Source organism: Camelus ferus, chromosome 32 (genome assembly GCF_009834535.1).
Source record: "Camelus ferus isolate YT-003-E chromosome 32, BCGSAC_Cfer_1.0, whole genome shotgun sequence".
NCBI lineage: Eukaryota > Metazoa > Chordata > Mammalia > Artiodactyla > Camelidae > Camelus > Camelus ferus.
In genome coordinates this window covers 11,581,071-11,607,797 of record NC_045727.1, presented here as the reverse complement: position 1 = coordinate 11,607,797, position 26,727 = coordinate 11,581,071, and the positions used below count along the sequence as shown (strand labels likewise).

General features: G+C 44.0%; 1 long non-coding RNA gene across 1 annotated transcript in view; it reads right to left on the bottom strand.

Moving 5' to 3' along the window:
• The window catches only part of LOC116660902, a 41,627-nt gene extending 15,025 nt beyond the window's left edge, over positions 1-26,602 (bottom strand). Inside the window, exons 1-3 of the long non-coding RNA XR_004316550.1 lie at positions 26,429-26,602; positions 15,019-15,176; positions 12,340-12,467 (exon numbers count right to left, since the gene is read on the bottom strand). This is a non-coding gene — a long non-coding RNA (uncharacterized LOC116660902). The remainder of the gene's footprint in view (positions 1-12,339; positions 12,468-15,018; positions 15,177-26,428) is intronic.
• Between the last annotated feature and the right edge of the window lie 125 nt (positions 26,603-26,727).

The window sequence follows — 26,727 nt, the reverse complement described above, 5'->3', positions numbered from 1 at the left end:
CTGATGTGCCAGGAGGGTGATGCGTCACCCTACAGGGAGGCGACACAGAAGCTTTGAGTTCGGGACCCTCCCAGACCTCGCCCTGTATCTCTCTTCTTTTGGCTGGTCCTGATCTGTATTGTTTTTGCTACTATAAAACTGTAATTGTAGGTTTAAAAAAAAAAGTGTTGATGAAGATGTGGAGAGACAGAAATAATACCCAGTAGGTTGAAGCTGTGAACATCCTAAGACCTGGCACTTCTAGGCCTCAATCTTCAATGACACACACGTACACAAAACCATGCACACAGACGTTCCTGGTATCACCGTGATACTAAAAAGCTGAAGCAGCTCTCAGAGGTGAACTGAATATATAAACTGTGGTTTGTTCCTTCAAGGGAACTACCATATAGAGGACAAAATGAGTGAACTCGATTTAGCAACACTTACTCTGTACTCTGAGCTAAATTTCTCTAGCAATTTCCAGACAGTGCCTTCAATTTCTACCTCATGTGCCGGTGCGCATGGCCATTGTCCTTCCCCTCACTTTCAGCCCCAAAAATCTTAATGATATAACTTAGATGCAGCTCCCTCTTAAATCATCCCCGGGTCCTTTAATCCTGACATCACAGACACGAAAACCAAGACCCATAAAGGTTAAGTCGTGCTAACTTCACGTGGCAGAGGAGTGGCGGGAACAGAACTGGAAGCCTGGACTTCTGACTCCTTGTGCCATGTGAGGCTGCAGAGAATCTCAGAGAACGGTAAATGCAGAATTTATTTGCCTTACAATCATAGCCTGCGGCACTCCGGCCCTCCAGCATCCCTGGACAGCTCAGGTCTCAGCTGCTATAAGCCTTTCAGCTGATGGAGGGTTTAGATGTGGCTTCACCACTAACTCTCCATGTGACTCAGTAAGTCAGACTCTCTGTGCCTCAGTTTCCTCATCTGTTAGACGCCAATGATCTCCGCCTGACTATCAAACAAGCTCATTAATAGAATCAAGTGAAATAAAGGATAAGGTGCTGTACACGTGTAAAATAAATGAGGAATTATTAACTTTGTATTGTTCTCAGGATGCAGAAATGCCTGCCCTCTTGTTAAAAGGATCATGGGATGTCCAATCTGTAAAGAAATCTGATGTGGAGAGTTCTGCTGTGAAGATAAATGAAAGATGGTGGTGGAGCGGGGGGTGCTGGCCTTTGCCAGAAGCAGGACCCTGGGAGCTCTGCTCCCTCCTCCTGCTTGTCGCCTCTGCTCTCTGGCACAGGAGGACTAGCAGACAGTCTAGGGTCCCAGGAGGCCTCACGGCCAGCCCTGACAAAATACTGAAGTTAGCCAAGAGGTCTTCAAACCCTCTTCCCTGTGCCCGTCTCCTGGTCTAGGCTTTACAACATCGTTCCTGAGTTACTGAAGGAGGAGTTCTCTTCCACTTCCTCCCCCTCTACCCACCACTGTTAGGTTTCCCACTATTTAAGACCTATGAGGACCCTGAGGTTAGGAACTGTGCCTGGACCCATCTGGGCAGAGTCAGTATTCAGCAAATGCTGAACTGAGCCAAAGGCACTGCCTGTGTGTCCCTCTTTAACCAAAAGTTCTGTGCTGAGCTGGGCTGTGTGCTCACAAGGAAGATGTCTGATGGGTCCCTTCCCACAGACTGTTGGGAACCACTGCCTTTGCCTTCCCCTCTCAGGCTCTGCGCATTTTGCAACAGGCCTGTGGGGGCGACGGTCACCCTGGAGATGGTCACATACTGCAGCAGAGGAAGGAACAACGACTGTGAGTGTATATGCCGCAGACGCTTCCCGCCCTGACCCCCCTGCTGCTGCCCAGGGGTTTCACAGCTCCACGCTCTCACTGCCTGGCGAGGGCAGTGGCCTGGGGTTCCCCAGGGCAGGGCTGGTGCCGAGGGACGTTGTGAAGTTGGGTTGGTTACGCTACCTCTCTTTTCTCTTTTTAACATGTAGAAGTGTTTCCCATTCTCCTACTTCACAGTACTGTTAAGGACTAAATGTGAATTAATTAACGAGGAATTAAAGATTAAATGTGAACATGAGTAGGAAGAGAAGTGAGACAGGCAAGGCATCTCCAGAGCCAGGCTGGTCACAGGCTGGTCTCCTGCCGGCGATCCTTGGGCCACTGCCAGCTTGGACCTCGGTCTGGCTTCCCGGGGCCACTTCTGGCCCTCCCCTCACCCAGACCAGAGACACAGGGACTAAACATGGGAACCCTGCCCTCCTGAGTGACCTTTTATCTGCACAGGATTGTTTCCTCTGCCAAACAGACCAAAAGGAAGGAAGGCCAGCAAGACACTAGTTCTTTTCTTAGCTCCTAAGTGACTGACATTTCAGGAAACCAAAATTCTGACTGGTACCAGGGAGAACTTAATTCACCCTGCCTGTCTGCAGCAGGGTGAGCCTTACATCAGGATTCTGCTACACAGGGTGCACTTTTAGAGGGTCAGGGAGGCCTCCGTCTAGAAATATTTTCCAAATGCATTTGCTCGTGCTTGAAAATCCATCAGAGCTTTCTTCTTTGGCACAAGCCAAATGTGGGATTTGTCTTCGGTACAATCACACAAACCATACATAAAAAACTGTATTAGTCACCTCAGTGTGGATTTATAAATTGGTCCTTTCCTGAGACTAGGCTTGGATGGAGAGGAGACGAGAACACTGCAAGCGGCAGCCCTGGGGCTGGAAGAGGGGAGATGGGATGCATGCAGAAGAGCAAGGAGGTAAAGGGAGTAGAGCTGGGGCAGCCCTTCCACCGGGTCCACCAGCTACAGCCTCCAAAGTACTCAGAAAAACCACCTGTAAAAAAGGCCAGACAGAGAAACAGATCACACTCCATGATTCCACTCATATCTGGCAAATGCAAACTGATCTACAGGGACAGAAGGCCTGGGCAGGCTGGGGTAGGCAGGTAGGAGGAATGACAGAGGGGAATGGGGCAATTTTGGAGGGGATCTGCAAGCTGATTATGATAATGGTTTCAGGAATGTATATATGGGTCAAAATTTATCAAATTGTACAGTTTAAATATGTGCAATTTACTGTATGTCAGTCATACCTCAATCATAATTTTTAGAAAAGAATGTTTTAAAAGCTACAGGAATACAGTGTGCCTGCCAAATCACCCACCTCACACAACTCTGGTAAGTTCTGGCAGAAACAAGTATTTTCCAAGAGGACACCTCACCTCTCTGAGAACTGGGCTCCTCCCTGTAAGCTGATAGGGACGAACTGGGCAATCCCAAGGTCCTACCCAGACATCGCAGTCGAGGCTGTTGGGGTCAAATATGTTAACTAATAGGAAACTATTATGAAAGCTGAAAGGATTTGACACATGTAGAAGTTTGGAATTATTAAATAACCAGTGTATATAAAAATACTGGGTAAAAATAGTGGATTAAACATACATCTAATTTCACTGTATCTAAAACTCCACTAAAGAGGATTTTTTTTTTTAAGGCCAAGTCTCCAAAGGGAGCTCTTGGAAAGAAAAAAATATGACATCAGAAATGAAAATCTCAACAAAAGGATTAGAAGGCAGATTGAGAAAATTTCCCAGACAGTAGACAAAGATAGAAACTAAGAAAGAACAGATGAGAAATTCATCCCAATAGCTGAATCATGGGAGTTTTAGAAACACAACGAAGGATATAAAATAATTCAAAAGAAACACTCCAGAATCAAAGGACATGAATTTTGAGAATGCAAGGGCCACCAAGTGGCCAGCAAAATAGGTATGTCTTGGTGACATTTCTTAATGCTGGGGATGAAGAAATCCTACCAGACCACATGCAGAGAAGGCCTGGCCTCACCAGCAGTCCTGAGAGCTGGACGACAGTGGAGCCACACCGTCAAAGTTCTGAGGCAAAATGAGTTCTTACCTAGGATTCCACTCAGCCGTCTTCAGACATGCAAGGTTTCCAGAAATTTACCTTTCATGGACTCTCAGAAAGTTCTAGAAAATATATGTCATCAAAAAGAAGGAAGCAATAGGGGTGGGTACAGCTCAGTGGTAGAGCACATGTCTAGCATGCACAAGGTCCTGGGTTCAATCCCCAGCACCTCCATTAAAAAAAAATTAAATAAAGTAAAAAAAAAAAAGAAAAAAAAGGAAGCAAGAAATGAGAAGACATGGGATCCAGAAACAGGTGACCCAAGACAGGAAAGAGGCAAGGGAATTCCTCAGATGATGGTAAGGGGTGGGGCATGGAGTCCCCTCTCTGCCATTTCTTGCTTTGTGACCTTTCTTTGCTTTGTAAGTCATTCATCCACATGGCTAACTTTTCTTTTCTATAAAGATACCTGATGCTTTCAAGGGGCAGTCTTGCCATATAAGAAAGTATACTCCCTGAGGGCAGGGCCTGTGTCTGTCTGGTTTGTGGCGGACTGTACGTTGCATTCTGTAAACCTGCTGTGGTTCAGAGGTCTACAAATGGTGGGGCGGGGGGAGACTTTTTTCTTCTTTTCTTTCTTTATTTTTCACTCTTTTCGTTTTCTCCTCTGTTGTTTTCTGTTGGCAGGACACACTCAAAGATCCAAGTTTGTATTAAAAATAAATGGAAAAAAAGGAAGGAAGAAGTACTAGCACAGTGCCTGACATGTAGCAAATATTCAATAGCTATTTATTGAATGAGTGAAATGGAAGATAAAGGCAATTAGTGTATTAGACTCTCAAAGCTGGAAAATTATGTCGGTCAGTGAAATTAATCACAGATGGAGAAACAAAAGCCTAGTGAGCAGGAACATGTGTCTGTGGTCACCCCAGCTAAGTAGGAATGGAGCTGAGACTGAAGTCCCAACCCTGTGGGAGCTCAACAGAGGGTAGGTCAGGACAGGACAGACGGGGAAGGGAAAGAGCCACATATTTGATTATTTAGAGGAAAACAGGAATGCAACAAAATACTATTCTGAACTAACTAGTCAAGTTGGGCAGTGGAGCAAGATAAAATAAAAAGAGTACTGAGTATCTGGTTCAAGTCCCCCCTCTGCTACTTACCTATGTGATTCTGGGCTAGCTACCTCATCTCTGGTCTGTTTCCTGTTTCCTTTCCTAAAAAGCAGGGATGTAATAGCATTGACTTCACAGAATTTTCATTAGATTGGAAGCAGATCAGATTCTGCACGTGAAGAAAACATTTTGCAAGCTATAAAATATCACAGATTGCTAATCTGGTTGCCTAGGATCCCTCCTGAGTAATCTCCCACTAACAAATCAGCATGGATTATCAATGATAATCTTCAGCCAGCTAGTCATCACTCTGAAGATCAAGTGGGAGGATCTTGAAGGGTGGGTAGGTTCTGATGGGGTGGGGCAGGAGGAAGGAGTGGGCAGCCAGAATCTGGGTGGCGGTGCTTCAGAGGCTGATCCCGAGTGGTCCAGAGCAGAACACGCTGAGGCAGGGCACAGAGAGAGCTGGCCCAGGACCCGGAAACTGGATTCTGGACTTTGTGACTGGGGAGACCTGTGAACCCTGCTGGTTGGTTTCCTCTTCTGTGGAGGAGAGAGAACACCACCACCTCGACTAACTTGGAAACTACTGTAATTCATGGGAGATGGTGGGTGTGAAGAATTTTTAAGAATCACTGATCACTGCCTCTGCAAATGGGAGATTATCATTCCCTTAGAAGAACATGGATAAGAGGCTAGAAAGCACATATATAGCAAAACTTACCCACTGTTATGGACTGAACTGTGTCCCCCCCACATTCATATGAGGAAGCTATAACCCCCAATGTGACTATATTTGGAGATAAGGCCTTTAAAGAGGTGATTACGGTTACATGAGGTCATAAGGGTAGTGTAGTAACCCAACAGGACTGGTGTCCCTATACGATGAAGAAAAGACACCAGGGATGTGCACTCACAGAGCAAAGGCCACGTGAGGACGCAGCAGGAGGACGACCTCTGTAAGCCAAGGAGAGGGGCCTCAAGAGAAACCAAACTTGCCAACACTTCAATCTTGGACTTCCAGTCCCCAGAGCTGTGAGAAATGAGTTTCCAACGTTTAAGGCTGGCATTTCATCGTGGCAGCTCGAGCAAATTGACACCCCTCCTAGTAGTTCCCCTTCCTTTACCCCTTTCCTGGGAACAGTCTCCCTTCACACTGAAGGGCAGGGCATCCGGGCCAGCCGGCAAAGGCAGGAGGCAGCATGGCTAGTGGTCAGAACCAGGCGTTAGGTGCTTGCTCGGCCCAGCTGTGGGTTAAGCTCCGGGACTGACGTGAGCGAACTAGCCTTGTCTGCTCTCAGATACCAGGTTTGTCTTCTCTTGGATATGTACCAAGATTCTGAGGCTCAACAGAACAATAAGGTGTTTAAGGGCCTTCAGGCCAAGGGAAGCAGGTAGCTCATGATTAAAGCTCAACATTCCTCTTTGTTATGTGCTGGGTAATCTGAATCGGGGAACCTCAGGAGTAAGAGCCAAGCTTTAAATTTTTGCTGGGCATTCCAAAAGTAGTTATGTGGAACCCATCAGAAGGAAAATGACAAGCCCGGTGCTCTGCGTGCTCCTCACACGCTGACTGCATGGGTTCATTCATCCAGCATGTTTTCCTGATCACCTACTACATGCCAACTTCTGCTATGGATCATAGAGATATACCACAAATAAAACAGACATGGTTCCTGTACATACAGGGCTCACAGTTGAGTGTGGGAATACAGACAGGAGCCTGACAATAGAAACAAAACTCTTTGGACTCGCATCTGAAAACTCCGTTCAGTCTGGGCCCAGTCAACATTTCCAGTTACCTTCTACACTCCTACTCAAATGCCTTCCTCCAACCAAATCACCCAAGTCAAACCTTTCTAACCTCTGTGCCTTCACTCTTATTCTCTACCTGAAATGCTTTCTATACCTTATGTAAATCCCATCCATCCAGCAAGGTGTGGTAGGCAGCCTCTGAGAGGGCCTCCAGTGACCTCTGCCTCCTGGTATTCTCACCTTTGTATGTGGACTGACCCTAATGACTTGCTTCTAATGAAAAAAGCCAGCAAAAGTGATAGGATATCACTACTGAGATTAGGGGACAAGAGGACTGTGGCTTCCATCTTGGTCACTCTTGCTCTTTCTTAAATCTCTCTCCCTGGGGGAAGCCAGCACTGAGGCCTGAAGCAGACATGTGGACAGGCCTGTATCCTGAGGGACTGAGGCCTACCAATGACCATTTCAGTGACCTTGAAAGTGGGTTCTTCTCTATGCCCTGTTGAGATTTCAGGCTGGGAGCTTGACTGCAACCTCATGAAAGACCTTGAGCCAGAGTTGCCCAGCTATGTCGGACCCGATTCTCAACCCATAGCAACTGCGAGATAATAAATGTTTCTGCTCTAAGCCACTAAGTTTTGAGGTGGTTTGTTATGCAGGGACAGAATAACACCTGATGCAAACTGTTGCCTTGTATTTTCTTGGACTTAGCCTAGCCCGGAGCAACTTCTGCCTCCTCTGAACTTGAAGATCTGTTCTTCTCTTTGGTCATTTTACAGTTTTGCAACACTAGTTACCTTCTATCCTCTGTGTTTCTGGCACTTTCCAATTAACCCAAGGTCAGCTGCTTAAATTTCTTGCGTGTCTCTATTCAGAGCAAGTATCTGCCAAAGTAGAGAAAGGTTTTGAGAAGCCAGAATTTTGTGCAGAAAGGGGCTTTTAGTTCATGTTTGGTGGCTCATGGATAAACAACTTGGAGGTGGGAAACTGACATGGAAGCTAAAAGAGGGAATATAGCTTGGAAAGAGCTCATTTTTGGTCTTCACCAAAGCAAGGCATCAGTGGCCAATACGAACAGCCAGTCCTCCTGGTAAATTCTTTCTGGCAATTTCCTTCTTACTGTGTGAGGAGCTGAGCCTTGTGTTGGCAGTTGTGAGAGGCAGCAGAGAGGGAGGCTCTGGGGCACCAGGGTCACTTCAGAGTGGGGAAGCTAATTGTTTTCTCAGAGCCCCTCTCTCACGTTTATTCTTCCCAGGGCCTCTGTAGCAGGACGGTGCTGAAGCCCATTTCCTACACGTAGCACCATTTATTTAAAACACACACCACATATACACAAAAAACCAAATGTAAAGGAAAAAGAGGGGAAAGGCTGCTGAAGATCAGAGTCACTAAAAGTTCAGGCTAAGAATAGACAAGGAACTCGGAGAGCCGCTCGGCTATGTGACCTCCTGCAGGGGGCTTGGCAATAAGCCCGATCCAGCTTTGTTTTTTCTGTGCCTTTACAAAGAAAGAGCACTAGCTCAGGAGTCAGGAGAACTGGGTTCTAGGCCTGGCTCTGCCAGTGCCTTCTTCTGTGACCTCAGGTGAGTCCTTCCCCTCTCTGGGTCTCAGTTTCCTACTTGGAAAACAAAAGGGTTGGACTCAAATCCAAGACTTTCAACTCCAATACTGACAGAACACAAAGGAAAACAAAGCATGCTGACCCACCTGGGACCCAGCAGACCTGGCTTCTTGTCCCAGCTTCGTCACTGAGAAGCCCAACCTCTTTGGGTCTCTGCTTCTTCATTTATAAAACAAGGTGATATATTCGTTTACCCATTCCTTCAACAAATATTCACTGAGCACCTACAATATACCAGGTTTGGTGCTGGAGATATGATGGTGAGTCAAGACAGACATGGTCCATGTTCTCAAGGAATTTCAAGCCCACTGGGGGTGGTGAAAAGGAGAAAATAAACTGTAATCGATCACATAAATGAGGTGTCAACAATGCCAAGGTAAGCACAGCAAAGGAAGGATCATACGTGGTTCTCGGTGACTGCGGGATGCTCACAACCTCCATCAATTCCAGTGTGCTGTGATCCAGAGGCATCTCTGCTGGGCAGCACAGAGATACCCTCTGAGGAACTCACATTTCATACCATAGCTTTTCTCCCCACCCCCCCAACCCCCGCCAACTCAGAACAGCACAGCTCAATTAACCCAGTCAACCAGCACCCAGCTATTGCTACCTACTACAGGGAATCAACCAATCCCTGCCTTCCTGGAGATTACACGAGTGGGCAGAATGAACGCATGAATCGACACAGCTGTAAAATGTCTCACACCATTCTCTGATTGCTAACTATGTGCTTTAAATAAGAATGTTTATAAGAGTTAAGAATCAAGTGGGGATTTGAATATCCTAGGACAATCAGAGACATTTTCTTAGAAGCAGAAATTGAGATAGGCCCTGAAGGTTTGCTTCATAGTTTTAGATAAACAGAAACACCGCTACCAGATGCATTGGCCCCACTCCCTACTAGTAGACACAACAGGTACATGGGACATACAAGACAGATCTCAAGTGGAAGATTCCTAAATCCCCTTTTGGGCAGGAGGGATACAGACTCCCCTTTTTGTCAAGGAGCAAGAGACCTCCGCTGTGACCTACTCCGAATGCTGTCCCTTGGATGGGGAGGATTGCTACTGATGAGCTTCTGGACTTGGGGTGGCCACCTCACCTCTCTGAGTCTGTTACCTCATTTGTAAAATGAAGGGCTTGGATGACATCCAACATTCCTTACAGCACCCAGAAAGATGGCTAAAATTTGATTCTTTGTAAGGATTTTTATTATTTTATAATAAAACTGATAGTTGCTGCCATGGAGTAGGAGCTACAGGATCTTAGAAAAGTTACTAAGTTTTCTTCTTTTTTTAAATTAGTTTTTAGAATTAAAAAGTGACATATACATATGATTTTAAAAATCAAACACTACATTCTTTTTCCTCAAGACTGTTTTGGCAATTCGGGGTCCTTTATGGTTCCATATAAGTTTTAGGATTATTTGTCCTAGTTCTGGAAAACTGTCATGAACATTATGATAAAGGTTGCATTAAATCTGTAGATTGTTTTGGGTAGTATGGACATTTTAACAACATTAATTCTTCCAATCCAAGAACATGGCATATCTTTCCATTTCTTGGTGTCATTTTCAAATTCCTTCATCCAAGTTTTGATAGCTTTCTGAGCAAAGGGCTTTCACCTTGGCAAAGTTTGTTACTAGGTGCTTTATTCTTTTTGATGTGATTTTAAATGGCATTGTTTTCCTACTTTCTCTTTCTGATAGTTCATTATTAGTTTATAGAAAAGCAACAGATTTCTGTATATTAATCTTGTATCCTGCAACTTTACTGAATTTATTTATTAGTTCTAATAGTTTTCTGGTAAAGACTTTAGAATTTCCTATATATAGTATAATGTCATCTGCAAATAGTGACAGTTTAACTTCTTCCATTCCAATTTGGATTCCTTTTATTTCTTCTTCTTGCCTGATTGCTGTGGCTAGGACTTCCAGCACTATGTTAAATAGAAGTGGTGATAGTGGGCATCCTTGCCTTGTTCCTGATTTTAGAGGAAAGCCTTTCAGCTTTTCATCATTGAGTATGATGTCAGCTGTGAGTTTGTCGTAAATGGCCTTTATGATGTTGAGATATGTTCCCTCCATACCACCTCTGATGAGAGTTTTTATCATGAATGGATGTTGAATTTTGTCAAATGGTTTTTCTGCAGCTCCTGAGATGATCACGTGATTTTTATCCTTCCTTCTGTTACTGCAGTGTATCACATTGGTTGATTTGCCTATGTTGAACCAGCCTTGGGTCCCTGGAATAAATCTCACTTGATAACAGGGTATGATCTTTTTTTATGTATTACTGAATTCAGTTTGCTAGTATTTTGTTAAGTATTTTTACATCTTTGTTGATCAGAGATATTGGCCTGTAATTTTCTTTTTTTTTGTAATGTCTTTGTCTGGTTTTGCTATCAGGGTAATGGTGGCTTGTAGAATGAATTTGGCAGTATTCCATTCCCTTCAACTTTTCAGAGTAGCTTGGAAAGGACAGGTATTAGCTCTTCTTTATCTGGTTGGTAGAATTCCCTGTAAAGCCATACAGTCCTGGATTCTGTTTGTGGAAGTTTTTTAAATTACAAATTCAATTTCACTAGCAGTGAAAGAAAAGAACAAAGCTGATAATCACACTCTGACTTCAGACTATACTACAAAGCTACAGTAATCAAAACAGCATGGCACTGGCACAAAAACAGACACACAGATCAACAAAACAGAATAGTGAGCCCAGAAATAAACCCACACAGTTATGGCCAATTAATCTACAACAAAGGAGGCAAAATATATAGCAGGGGAAAAAACAGTCTCTAATAAGTGATGCTGAGAAAACTGAACAGCTACATGTTAAAGAATGAGGTTAGAACATCTCCTCACATCATTAACAAAAACAAACTCAAAATAGATTAAAGACCTAAATTTAAGACTGGAAACCATAAAATTCCTAAAGAGAACATAGGCAGAACACTCTTTGACAGGAATTATAGCAACTCTTTGGCTTTGCTTCCTAAGGCAAAAAAAATAAAATAAAAAATAAGTAAATGACACCTAATTAAGTTTAAAAGCTTCTGCACAGCAAAGGAAACCACTGACAAAATGAACAGACAACTTGCTAAACGTAGTAAACATCCTTGCACTTATGGCTTTAGGCATAGGCATGAATGTATCATCAACAGGATAAATTTCTAGTTCTGGTATCACAGGGTCAAAAGGTTAATGCACATTAAGTAAGTATTAACACTGCTAAATTGATTTCTCTGTAGAGTCAATACCAACTTATACTTCTACCAAAAATTCATTCATTCATTTTCTCATTCAACCAATATTTGAGCGCCTACTGTGTGCCAGGCACTATTCTAGGCCCTGGGAACAGAGCAAATGAATCAAAACAACAACAACAAAAAGACAAAATCCATTCCCTAATGGAGCTTATAGTCTTGTAGGGAGAGAGGGCAAACAAAAAAGTATAATATGTAATATTTTAAGTAGTAATAAATACTATGGCTAAGACAAAGCAGAGAAAGGAGTGTTGGTCAGGCGTAGGGGCTGACAATTGAAACAGGGTGGTTAGGGTGAGAATTCTAAGCCTCAGGTTCCTCATCTATAAAATGGGACAATAACAGTAACAGGACTATCAAAGAATTCAATGAGATTATGTCTGGTAGATAATAATGAACATTTCATAAATTGAGCTAATGTTATTGTAAACAATCTCACAGCTGAGGAAACTGTGGCCTAGGGAGGAACAATCTGCCTAAGTTCCCAAGGAAAATTAGTGGTGAGGTAAGAACCAGAACCCAGGTCTCCTGACTTTCCGTGCAGTTAACTTCCAAATATACCCGGCACCAAAAGCACCAAGAAGCCATCCTCCTGGGGCTAACGGCACTGTGGCTTTAGGCTGAAGAGCTCTCTGAGAATGTGATTTTCAACATCAGCAAGAGGGGAGGGGAGACGTGGGAGCACATGAGGTCCTGCTTCAAGGAGCAGCGGGACAACCCACTCGGGCCTGAGGCTGGGCCTGCTGGGGTTTACTCACAAGACGTTCAGATCCAGGGTGGTGCTCCGGGCCAAAGGCAACAAGCTTTCTGGCTGCTGCTGGCCCATCTGCTCTGATGAGACTCTCCCAAACCCTCATCTCCCATTGGTTTCATTCCAAGGAATCTCCTAGAGGAAAGATAAGCAGCAGTTAAGCCACAGCTGTAGAAATAATAAGATCCGGGGGTGCAGTTGTATCTGTTTGGCCGGGTGAGATTTTTCGAGCAGATCAAGTTGTGCGGTGGAGGTCTCTCAGCTCTCTCTCTGCCCTTTTCCCACCCTGCAGCACCTCCGCTCCCTGCCCACAACCAGGCACCCACCGCTTCCCTGGGCCTTCTGCCTACACAGAGCCCCATCCCTGCCTGGGTTCTAACCTCCTTCAACCCTAGCCTTTTCCCTTTGTTTACAGTCTCATTCCCTCCACTCATCTTATCCCCGCCTTGAAAAGAAGATGCCTCCTAGTTTAACACAGTCAGTATGGAGCAGGATTTAGAGAAGCCAGCATTCGGAGCCTGGGCAAGTCTGAGGCCTTTCCTGGGCCTCAATCTCTTTACCTGAAAAATGTTGTATATCATATGGTATTTCAAGTACCATGGATTAAATTATTCTGCAAAGGGCAGGGACCCCAAATATCTACCTAAAGACAAAAAGTACACAGAGAAGTAGTGAGGCCAAGGCAGAAATTTTCAGCTTGGAAGGGCTAGAACCACTAAGAGGCTATCAAGAGGTGTGTTATGAAACCAATGTCTGGTGAATGGCATCCAGTATAGAGTCCAGGGTTAGCTATAAAGGAAGTTCACATCTGGACACGACACCTAGGTTTGAATTCTATTCTTGCACTGAGTAGACCTCCAAGCAAGGGAAAATCCAGTCTAGATTTGGACCTACCCTGCCTGCTCTTGAAAAGGGGACCATAAGAAACAAAAGGAGCTTTGGCCCAGACCACCAACTATTACGTGAACATCATGGTGCAGGGCTAGCTAAAGTCTCCTCTGCAAGATTAATAACAATAAAAGTAAGCAACATTCAATCCATAAAAGGGATACTGAACTCAAAGTTGGGAAAGTGATCTAAGAAGATTTCAAAAGATGTCAGAACTATAAGCAAATGTGTGGATGTTTCCACTTTTGTTTAAACTGTGGCCAATTATATACAGATAAAGCTGGGGTAATTTTAGAAAATGTAAAAATCTCTGTGACTATCACTAACGTACGCTATCTTTCGAGGTGGTGTCCATAATCTTAACTTTATCGACCAAGAGAGGTAGGGAACAGCATGGACAATGGAAACGTGAGATTCTGAATTCTGAAATAACCTGTGACAGTCACTACATCATTGTTCTTGCCCAGAAAAATAATCTGGATCCTAAACTTTTCTCTTGATGCCCGCCAGCTGGGTTGACAACAAACTCTCACAGGCTTGAGTCTTGCAGCATCGTTGATCAAGCAGAAGCAACGGCAGACACTTAGTACTTTGGACGGTAAACCTACCAAGCCTGCTTCGATCCTCTCCCTGCTGGGATACCAGCAGTCAGACCTCCAGAGCCAGCAGTGCATCCTGGCAGAGAAACACCAAAGGAGCGGTGGCACTGTTTTCATGAAGTCTCTAGTGACTTTCCACTGAGCTGTGGGAAAATTTGACAGTTGACTGTGGCTGAATCGCAACCCAGAGGTCCTGACTACTCAAATCTTTAAAGATTCCTTTCATTCCTTTCCCAAAGAGGAACCTGGCAATCTCCGATTGGTTAATTCCATTTACCTTCTGCTCCTTGTAAGATGTAGGAGCAGAGTAGAGTGCTCTAGGCAGTGGCCAAGGGGTATCAGAATAACATCTACAATCCACAATTACAATAGTTTATATTTATCCAGTACTTACTGTTATCTGGCATTTTTTTAAGTTTTTGTTTCATTGAATCTTTACAACTACCCAGTGGGGTAGTTACTATTAGTATCCCTGGTTTACAAATTAGGAAACTGAGGCCCAGAGAGGCTAGTAACTTGCCCTGGGTCACACAGCTTGGGTGTGAGGGGCTGAGATTTATTGTAAGCATTCCAACTCCGGAGTCTGTGCTCCTAACCACTATGTCGCACCGTATCCAAATACCAGCACAGATATTCCAAGCTCAAAGGCACTTTTGATATCACAGACCAACCCCTAGATTTTGCAGCTGAGAAAACAGACCTAGACAGATGATGGGAATTGCCTAGTGACAGAGCCAGGATGTGAGGCTGGTGTCTCCACTCCAGGGTTCAGTGCTCTCTCTGCTATATCAGAAGGCTGCGGGTTCTCTGATTCATCTTGAGAATCTGGAGTTCTTTCATACATTATCCCTTATTCTTGAGGGAACAGAACTTAATATAAACATAAAAATACTTTCATATAGTTTTTCTGCAATGTATTGATCCTCAAATTCTTCCTATCCCTTTTTAGGAACTTTTTTTTTTTAAACTTGACTCTCTTTTGCCTTCTTTCTTTAAATCCCAAGAAAGTGAAAGCAGTTTCAGATAGGATTGAAAAAAAATTGTTGAAATCTTTTAACCAAGTTTCCCTCCTTTTACCAGAGCATTTTAACACTGCTATTCAGCTATGATTTCTAATTGCCAATCATCCACTAAGTGTTTCTGATTCCTCACTACCCCTCCCTGCCCCTCCCTCTTAGGAGATGACAGATAAGGCTCACCATGTCCCCTCAGCATCCTTGTGTCCGTCTTCAGGCCTCGCTCTGCACAGGTTCTTCCTCACATCCTGCCTCCTGTCATGGAGGAGGTGTCCCCACTGCTCCCCAGGTAGTCTTGACACAGTGACCGTGGCCCCATTCCTTCCCACTCCCTTCTGTATCTGGACCAACAAATTATAAAAAGGTGGATAAGAGCCTGGAAAGAGCAACATGGGGTAGAGTTTGGTCTTTGTAGTCAAACAAATCCTCACCCCTCTGATCAAGTTAGTTGACTGTGCTGAGCCTCATATGTCAAGTGGACAGGAGACCCCACTTCAAGGTGATTATGAGAATGGAACGAAAGAACATCTAAAGGGGTTAACAGACTGCCTAGCACACAACAGACACTGCCTTCTCCCTCTCTTCCAGCTCCTTTCCCTTTTTTCACACACACACAAACACACACACACAAACCTTCAAAGACCTTCATTTTTTTAAAGCCCTATCTCATCCTCAAACAATGAACTGTTCTTTCTCCTTCCTGTCATTATAGGCATATTCAAAATTTGAATATGTTGGCCCTTCCTTCCCCCATGCATTTTGGCCACTATATATTGAACCAGCTTGGCCCATTTCAATACCCTCCCAAACCCTGAATTCAGTATGCACTTGTGAACTGACGCCACTGCACCATTCCCTGCTGCCCGGCACTCTGACCTTGGGTGACCTGTGCATTTTTGCATCTCCTCTAACTCCTCTGAACTTACTGTCTCATCTTTCTGCTCTGGGTGATCTGATCCATTCCCATGGACTCAATAATCGCTATTTGCTTAGATTTCTAACTCTCACTCTCTCTAGACCAAATTCTAATCCTTAGGCCCCAGGCCTGAGTGTCCAACTGTTCACAGGGAGGTTCCATGAGCATCTAAACCTACAAACTTGCTTTTCCACTCATGGCTCCTATTTCCTAAATGGCTTTACCATTATGCCAAGGCTCAAGAAAGAAGCCTGACTCATCTTTAATGTCCCTATCTTCCATATGCCATACTCTGTATTTGAGTGGTTTTTATTTCCACAGCATCTCCTGAATTTACCCTCTTTATTACCAGTACCTTAGATCAGGGCTTTGTCATGTCTCAGCCAATGCAGCAGACTGGAAGCCCCTACTTCCAGGAACTCACTCTGCTCAGCTCCATGATTTCTCTAATTAATAGATCTGAGCATATTAATCACCTGCTCTAAAATCTTCCACAGCAGTGACCAAATGAAATTCTGAATATTTATAGCCCCATTAAAATGAAGGCACCTCTAGAGTACATTAAATATATATCAAGCAAGCTTATTAAATGAATACAAACCCAGAACTATGCCATGGACAGTAGAGAGTATGAAAGAAATACAATGCGGTCCCTGTCCTCCAGGAGCTTATACTCTTTTGGGAGAGACAAAACGAACACAGAAACTATTAAGTGCCCAAACTGAGATACAAATTCTGAATGCCAGAGGAGCTCAGAAAAGAGAGAGGTCAATGTAAGGTGAAACTGCTGATGACGATCTCACAGAGAACAGACTTCCTGGGGAGAGGTTGAGCTCAGTGGTGGAGTGCATGCCTAGAATGCACAAGGTCCTGGTTTCAATCCTCAGTCCCTCTGCTAAACAAACAAACAAACAAACAAACAAACAAACAAACCTAATTACTTCTCCCTCATTAAAAGAGAGAGAGAGACTTCCTGAGGATCTTAAAGGATGGGACCACACAGCTGTGTGCAAGCCCTGTACTGAGCACTACTGGCAAAGATAAACACAGCTCCTGCTTTCAAAGATCTCAAGATGCAACCAGAGACAGGTACACAAATGACTACCTCATAAACAAGTACTTACATGTCAACAACGTGTTAAGTATTGTCACAAATATGTACACAAGATGGGAGTATTATTTTAGGAAAATTAATCTAAAAGTATTCATCTGAAAAGGCTCTATCAGAAGATAAAAATACTGAAATCAGAGAAATTAGCTTCCTAGCTAATACAATGATCCAGGTAAGACCCAGCAAGGAAGGTGGTGCTGGTGGATACACTGAGACTGGAAAAGAGGCAGAACATAAAACATTTCTAAAGCAGTAATGACAGCAACAGGTTTGATGTTAAGGGGGAAAAAAGAATCAGACAAGTTTTTAAGTCTGGGAAACTGAAAGAAGGACATTGGTAAGAGGAAGATAAAGTCATTTGAGGGCATACTGAGTTGACGACAAAGTTAGACCACTCAGCTCAGGGAGAATCTAACAGGCCTTAAAATAGTAAGATTTAGAAGTGAGACTATTTACATTGCTAGCACCCAGGCTTGAGTGGTATATAATGAAAGAATTTTTAAATATTTTAATGAACTCTGTGCCAGTAGTATTTTCTGTGGCTTTATTTTCTCCTCACATTCTGCTAGCCTTTATTATCAGTTCTGTTTGGCATATTCTTTCCACAGAAATGAGGTGTGATTATAACGTAACAAAGCTGAAGTTTAAACACACAAGAACTTATCTATCCAAAACTGATTCCAAAAATGCTGTTTTTGCTCAACACTTTTCTGGAACCGCTCTGTTGGAGTTGCTTGCAGGGTCAATCTACAATCCAAATTTCACTTTGTTAATTCCTCCAACCTGATCATTCAACAATTTAGCTCTGAGTTGGCGTTCTGTTTTTAAAAAACAAACAAACAAACAAACAAAAACCCTTAGTAGCACTAAGGTTATTCCAGAAATTGTGTCACAGACTCTGTAGGCAACTTTCAGAGGGGCTTTCCAAATATTCTAAGGATTGGCAACATCACTGTGGGGAAGGGACAGCCCCACGGAGAGCATGGCATAGTACTGCTAAGTATTTCACAGACCTGCTTTTCATTTAATCCTTGAAGTAGCCAGAGAAGCAAGTTATTATCATCTTCTGATAAAGAAAAGTAAAAGAAGGTCCAAAAAAATTACATAATTTGCTGAAGGTTATAAAACTAATATATAGTAGAGGTGGAAATTTAATTTTAATTTTCTTTTAATTTCATTTGTTTCCTCACAACTTTCTGGTATCTATTTCAACCAGTCATGAAAATTTGTCATAGATCTTGAATTAAGTTTACCTTATAGAAATATAGAACTTTAGAAACCAAAATGTCTTTAAATCATCAGGCCTCCCTTGATTTTATCATATGGTTTAAGTATGTTATAATCCAGGTCAGCAAGAAAATAGAATTCCCTTCTCCTCATATAATGTGTTCAGCTGAAGGCTCCTGTGTATTTGTCATCAGGGCTTTATTCATGCACTCTCCGTTGAATACAGACAGTAAGTTTTACTTATACCTCCTTTAGATTCTACTCCTTCACCACCATACACATTTATAAATAGCAGGTGATTATACTGTCTTAAACTGGGTTAGAAGCCTGCAGGCTTGAATTATTTAAGAGAAAAACATTTCCACTTGTCCTGCCAAACACGTTGATCAATGTTCACTTAAGTGATGTTATCATCTCCTCTCATTTTGTAAGGTCTACTATCTCTCTTCAGGTGACTAAGCAGTCTGCAATCTTCCTTCCTTTAATTAGATAATTTTCAGGCTTGTCTTATCCTTCTGGTTTTCACAACTTCATGCAATCCTTTTCTCCTGTGAGTATAGTGAAAGGTTTCATGGCTGGAGTCCCTCTGTAATACACGTCTGTAGAACTCTCGCCAGCCTCCCACACGCTGCTGCAGTGCCACAGTTTATCTGCTCCGCTGTTCCAGACGCACCGCCTTCTCTGTAACAGCCACCTTTTTCTGCTTACGGTCTTGCTTTTCCTCCTCCTTGGATTGACCTTCCTGTGTCCTCCACACATCCTTCTGGCTCAGATGCTTCTTCTCCCACCTCTCAACCTGGGTGGCACTTTTGGTAATGTTATCACCTAACATTGTAAACACAGCTACTATTGATCAAGCACCAGCCATGTGCTGTGTCTGGAGCCTTATGTCTGTGACACAAACTACCCAGCTTTTCCTCCTACACCCTCACAAAACATCCCCCATCCCCTGTAAAGTCTGTCACTTAGAGGTCTAGCCCAGAGCCTGACACACAGGTACTCAAGAAAGAGGAGCCATTATTATGATTATGAGAATGAACCCCATGTGACTTCTTCATGCTTGACCCCAGGGCCTGGTACAGTGTCTAGCTTACTTAATACATGTTTATCAAAGTGGCCAATGAAGAGAACAAATGTTAAATGGCCATACGATCCTTGTGAGACAAGGACTGTATGGACTGTGGACTGTGAAAATTAACTCTGCAGCATCTGGACAGGAAAAGTACCTAGTAGAGTAAGCAGAGATGGTGCTGGGGATCCCAGAACCATGGCTCAGAGGCCCAGCAAAATGCATGGTAGTGGGTTCAGGAAACCCTTGTTGGCTAGTAACTACAGAAGCTGATCACGGAAGACTGCCTCCTGTGGACTGCTCCGGGCTCGGGTCAGGATCAGTCTGGCACCCTGGGTGCAGATGGCATGGACAGACCAACTTCCTTGCTCAGGGAGAAACTGCACTGTAGGAGAGGCTCCTGGTGATGAAGGGGCTGCCTGGTTCTTAGAAAATTGAAGCCTTTACCTGCAGCACCCACAGAGACCCAAAGGTGAGCCTCTGGGGCCCTGAGACTTGGCAGTGGCAGTCCAGAAAGTGGTCTGTGCTGGAGTCCGGCAACAGCTAGCAGGGCCCAGTGAGCAGAATGAGACTTAAAATCCAGATCCAAGTCTTTGGCAATGTCAAGTTTAAAAAGGAGTTGGTGTTCTGGGATGCCAGAGAGAGACTCGGGTAGCTTCAATCACTAACCTGGAGTGCCAGAAGGTTTAATGCCCCAAACATGGCAGACTAATTATTTCATTTGGGGCATTAGTTACTCAGGAAGAGCTAGCAGCAAAGTTGAAATCTGAAGCAGGACTCAGAGTCTGGGACTAAGCACAGGACTTGCCAGTGGTCAGGCTGGTGAGGCAGAGAACCTGGTACATTACTATGATACAGCAAGCCCTCCACAATGGATAATTCACACACAGGACAGCCCTCAGAGCACAAAGTCTACCTTGCTTTAGTGTTAAGGATTTTGAGACACCAGTGAAGTACAGAACACCTGTGTTTGGTCTGGCTTAACAAATACCATTCTTTCCATACACATGCAGTTTCACCCCTAGGCTGTGCACAGCTGTGGCCCTGCTTGGTCTCTTAATCACTATACAGTGTTCTTCTCCCTAATTGAGCCCCAGATACTACTGCTTCCAAGTTGAAATTACTCTCTACAACCACAAGATAGTTGTTTTATCCTTTGATTCTGGGACCAAAATTCCTGTCATCATTAGGTCCTGAAATCTAAGTCCACACCACGAGCAATTAAAGTGTTCCTTTCCCTTTAAAACCAACCAAACCAAACAAAGACACTATGACGATGACAACTACTAAAATCTCCCTCTCACTTGGTCCTTTATTAAGGGCACCCTTTTCGATGTTCACTTCTTCACATATCAAACTATCTTACTATCTTATATTGTTTTATGGTCTGTTTGTGGTTTCTTGGATTTGATATCCTTGGTTTTTTCCTTGTTCGTGTTAAAGCAGTACATACAAATCATGGACTACCTGGCTCAACCAACCATCTGATGATTGACTTTCTTCTACAATACTCCCACCAAGTGGTCATCTGGACAGTAGTTGAACACTCAGAACGACTGAGAACTCACTGCCTACAGAGGCAGCCGATTTCATCTTTGGATCACCTGTTGGAAATAACTGTGGGGCTGAATTATGCCTCCCTGAGTTTCTATCCATTGACTCCAGAGCCTCTCCTTAGGGCCATGTGGAACAAATATAAACCTCTTAGGCGTGGCCCCCTTCAGATACCTGAATAAAGCAACAAATATCCTTCCTGGGTTTGTTCTCTCTGTTTTGCTGGATAAATGCTCCCGGTGCCTTCCACTATTTGTTGCTGTTAGATGTTCTCACCAACATCATCTATTTCTTTTCTGGATGTGTTCAAGGGGATCTATATGCCTGGTATCCAGCCCAGAGCTACAAAGATTTCAGGTGTGTTCTGGACACTATACCTCTCATAACGCAACCTAAGATGGTATCAGCTTTTTTTGCAGCTACAACACACTGTTGACTCACAATGAACTTACAGAAAACCAAATACCTCTAAATGCCACATGTATCGCTGCCACACCCGCTGCATGTTTATGCGATTGTGTTAGTGGGGAGCAGGAGGTAGAGAGGAAGGTTCAATTAAGAGGAAGGTTCATTTACACGTTGACAATTCATGAATTGGGGTCCTAAAAATTCAACCTGGGATTCTCCATTTCTAATGATACACAAGTCGGTGCCTAGTTTGATAGCCCAAATGATTAGACAAACCAGTGATGGGCCATGGACTAGATTTCAGCTTAGGCTAATCAGCTTTGATTTATCTCATGGCTTCCCTCAGACTGCAGCCTTCTTTTTTCAAGTATATGCTATTTATTACCAGAAGAACTGGTGGAAAGAGCATAAATGATTCAAGGCAAAGGCAGTATCACCACTGGAAAAATACCCCAAAGATAGGAATCTAGTACATTAAGGATGGCATATTTATGATTTACCATGGGAATATTACATCTAAACACCTTTTCCTTGATTAAAAATATCTTACAGAAATACTGCTGTACAGATTTTCAAAGACATTTCAACTTAGCTTATTTGATTATTTCAAATCAAAGAAAGTGGAAGGGGTATTATTATCCTCATTTATAGATGAAGAGACAGACCCAGAAAGGTCACAACTTGTCTACAGTTACATGGTTAAAAAGGGATAGAACCAGGGCTGAACCCCAAGTCCTTGGATTTCTAGTCCAGTGCCGTTCCCATTGCTCCCATGGCACTCTAATACAAGGGAGGCCCAGCCCTGGACTGAAGGTACTAACACCCAAGGCGTTCTCCTCCAGCTGTGAGCAACATGTGCTCTACTTGCTCTTGTCATATGGAGAAAAGAAAGTCTCAGTGAAAAGATGAAAAGCTGTTACAACATTTAAGAGATGCCAAACTCCAGCCATCATAAAATCACAGAATTTATGAAAATCAGTCCAATACCTTTAACTTTAGAGATTAGGAAGAGATAGAAAGTAATTTATCTAAAGTTACCTAACAGCAAGACCAAAATTAAAACCTATTTACAACCCAATTCAATGGTTTTTCTGTTACATTGTACTTTTTCTCAAAATACAAGTGGACAGCTGTTACCTATAGTTAGGACATTTCGGAAAATGAGGTCTGATGTTTATTATTTACAACTCAAGAATGTTAAGGCTAAGGACCTCACCAAACTCTTAATCCAAGGGAATATGGGCCAGGAGATAGAGAGTGATGAAACATGAGATATCGAACCAGCAACTTCCCAGGAAACAGAGCTGTGCTGTATGAAGTAGCCCCTGAGGGGGGACTTCTTCCCTGCAACAACAGTACTGTCACTGGAACCACTCAAGGACTTGGACTACTTGTGCCTTGATGACCAGGGTGCAAAGATGGCTGAGAGTCTTATTGAAAGAAGAGGATTATGAATCTGCCACAGCCAAGGGTGGTCTTTTAAAAAGCAGATTAAATTAAATAAGCAGCTACAAAAGGACCTGGTAAGTGCAATCACTTATAGAGCACCAATTACATGCAAAGCACTACAATGCAAAGACAAGAAACTTAACAGATTAAATATTATGGAAACACAGAAGTGGGAAGCAAGCCTGAAGGAGCCAGGAGAGGATTTACTGAAGAGGAGACACCTGAGTTGAATCTTAAGGTTTGAGTGAGAATTATCCAGTGAGCAAAGACAGAGGAAACCAGAAACAGTCTGACAATGTCGGAGCCCAAAGTATGGGCAGGGAAGAGTTATAGCATGAGATGAGGCCAAATCAGAGGGCCTGATGCCATGCCATCTTGGACTTCAGCCTAAACTAATGGAGTGCACTGAAGAAAAGATCACCCTGGGAACCAAGGCCGAGGAGGAATTTGAAGTTGGGAGGCAGAAAACTGATCATGAGTTGGTTGAAGTTCATTTAGGAGATGATGAGAGTCTGTAATGGAATGTATAAGTAGCGGTAGGAACATATAGGATGTATCAGGTCATATTCCAGACAAAAAAAAATAAGGCTATTGAATGATGTTTTCTGATGGGTGGGTCTCCTGATTTAAATATTTCTCTCAGGGCTTTTTTCATGCCTGACGTTTTCATCATCAGAAGTTCCTTCAGTAGGATTTCCCCCACTGAAGTGGAGGTGATCACTACATTTTAGTGTTGGTCAGCTAATATTAAGATAGATTACGAAAGTTTACTGAGAATGGGCAGGGCTAGTCATGAGGGGAGAAGCACGGGACTTAGAGCAAAAACAAGGCATGGAAGTTTAGGCTGCTAAAAAGGAGACAAACTTTGTATGTCACCATTTTGGCTGGGCTGGCCCTGCTCTGCTACAGAATCCATTTTCAGTCAGCTTGGGTGCGCTATTCCAAAACTCTTTTACGTGAGACGCTGAAGTCTACAGAAGGACGGCAATAACAACAATAAAATAAACCCTAGCAAAAAAGGAAGAACTATGACTTCTGAGCTAAGGAACACCGTATAGGGGAAAGTTAACCCAGACACTGGGCTTTTAGAAAGTTGCTTAGAAATCGGGTCATTTCAGATCTTTTCCCCCTTGACTATAAGTGAAATATTGGCTCCTGTATTTTCATTTCCAGTAAGTGTCATGTTTAACTTGGAAATCTGACAAATACCAAGAACTCCTGCCCCACAGTTCACAGTATTACTGAGAGGATCAAATGGGACAAAAAGAGGCAAAAGCCTTTGTGTGCTATAAAGTGCTAAATGAGGTCATAAGCAGTCCCTCTGGCTCACAGGAGAAAAGAGGTAGATGGGGGCTCCGTGTCACAGCCCTTGCAAGGACTGCTCCCTAATGATGATCATAAAAATCTACACAACATTGTCAACTGACTATACTTCAATAAAATAAATAAATAAAATAAAATCTTTCAAATCTCTCAAATGTTAATGAGTAGAGCCCATAGTACCTTAAATCCTTCCCTTAAAGATTAAAATTAATGCAGATTGTGAACTTAAAAGTAATACCTAAAAACAGACACGAATACATTTTTAACAAATCAGCTCTTTCCATAAAACCAGCCTCTATAATGAAACTCTTTTGTCACAAACAAGCATGTAAATAGAGGGATTTATATATGACTAAAATTATTAGATTTATATTTCATTAGAATTAGAAAAGGCTTAGATCATTTCTACAGACTGTCTTTCCAGCCTCCTCTCCTTCCCCACTCTTCTTACAATAGGAAAACTGAGGTAATGGTAGAACCCAGACTAAAGATTTCCTGACTTCTGGTCTAAGGTTCTTTTTCTAGAAAATAATTTTCTAGAAAATAATATTTCAAGCATAAGGAAAAGCACAACAACAAACACTAGATCTTTTTAAATGTTAGTATCATATACTTTGAATCTTTTCTAAAAAAGAATAAAACATTATATTTCAGCAGATGATCCCCATTCCTCTATTCCATTCACCTATCTCCTTCTCGAGAGGTAACCTGATTTAGTTACCTATTACATATTGAGGTTGTGGTGTCTTTCCATCCTTCTTGTTCATATTTGTATACAATTACCAAGTGATTATATATCCATAAACCACACCATGTTGCCACAGAAAGAGCTGGTCTTCAAACAAGGAAGAATCCCTCACTCTAAGTTGCAACTAAAACCTTTGGGGTTTGGCTGGATTTTGTAAAAAGAAACTAGGGCAGAGCTTTAAGCTCCTTTTTAATGATTACCACAGAAGGATCTGGTGAAGCGTCTTAATATTTAGAGTGAAAATAATTTGGGCAAATATAAAAATTTTAATACTTTAAAAAAATCCTTCTCAAGTTAGTGTTTCACATTTGTGAAACCTTGGTTTATAATGACCTAGTGTGAATGACCTGTCACTGAACAATAGGGAAAGATGGATTAAGCAATTTAACTATAATAATAGTTTCTACATTTGCTTCAGGGTCCGGCTCTAATGTCACCACCTTAATGAATCTGTCCTCGATCCCTTCAGACTTAATTCCTTCAGCAGTCATTTATTGAGAGCCAAAGCCCTGAGGATACCAATGTAGATCAGTCCCTGCCCAGAGCTCAGAAATAATTACACAATAGTGTTTGATAAATGCTCTAATAGAGGTATCCATAAAGAGCTCGGGGAGTCCAACTTCTCCTAGAGCAAACGGTGAAGACTTTACAGAGGAGGTGCTATCTAAGCTGCATCTCGGAGGATGAGTGAGAGCCCACAAAATAGAAGATATGTCCTAGGTAGGGAGATACTGAATGAGGGGGTACAAAGGATGTTAAGATATTAGTCTTCCGAGGACAACCAAGGACAGACATCGGAGGTAGAGAGCTAAGTTAGAAGACTAGCAGCAATTCAAGCAAGAGATGACATGATTACAGGCATGAGGTGGGAGAGGGAAGGATTTTAACAAAAATCAGGAGATACATTTAACAGAAGTTGATTGTAGGGGGACCGGGAAACAAAGAACATGGAGGAGATGGGGATGACTCCCAAAGGCTGGGCAAATGAGCGGGCAGTGAGGCCGGTACCTACAGTAGGAAACACCACACACAAGGCAAGAGCAGGCCTGAGGAGCGGGGCTCCCAGCCCCTCCGGAGCATCTGCAGGCCGCGATGCGGCCGCTCCTCTGAGACTTATAAACGACTTCCCTTTCCGGGCCAGAAACCACCCTTCCCCAGGCCCAAGGCATCCTGTATCCCACAGCTTCCTCACACCGCACTATTTAAATCTGCTGTATTTCCAGGTTTGTCTCTGCAGTAAGTCTCAGATAAGCGAGCTGGGTCTCGGTGTCCAGGCACCGCCCTCGCCCAGCGCCCAAGCACAGGGGGCCGCAGAGGCTGCCGTTCCTCACAGGTTGCTCCTCGGACACCGGGAAACGCTCCTCAGAACGATGACCCAAGCCAGCGGCCAGCGGCGCATGCGAGCCACTTGAGGCACCCGGCCCCACGGCGCCCACTTTCAGCTTCCTCCGCGCTTGTCTCACCTTCAAACACCCCTGCAAGGCGGCGACGGCCCGATCTCTGGGGTCACAGGCTGTGCAAGGGGCTGAGCCCGGCTGTGCCGTCGGGGGCGGGTCTCACTGCCCCAGCTCGCAGGCAGGCCCCGAGGACTCCCGGGGGGCCGACAGCCCCAAGCCCACCCCACCTACCCGCAGACGGCGCAGCGGCATCAACCCCACGACGGCGCGAGGGTCGCGGAGTTGGGGCGCGCGACCCGGCCCCCCCACCCAGGGAATGGGTTCTAGAAACCGGGCCTGGAAGACAGTGGTGCGGCTCCGGCCCTCAGGACACGGCTGGTTCCGTACCTACCTCCGCGGTCCCGAGGAATGCCCCGCGACGGTCCGACAGTGCGTTCACCTCAGACCCGCTGCAGCCTCCGCCGGCCGCGTCCTCGCCGCCCATAGGCGACCTAGGTCCTGACGCTCGGGGCGGGAGCCTGAGGCGAGGAGGGCGAGGGGCAAGCGCGCCCGGCACCGGCACCTGCGTGAGGACCTCAGACTGCAGCGTTCAGGCGGGAGCTACAGCTGCAGAGGCGAGAGAGGGGGCGTGGCCGGCGCGTGCCAAAGGAGGCGTGATGGGCGGGGGCGGGGCCACCCGCGAGGCTTGGG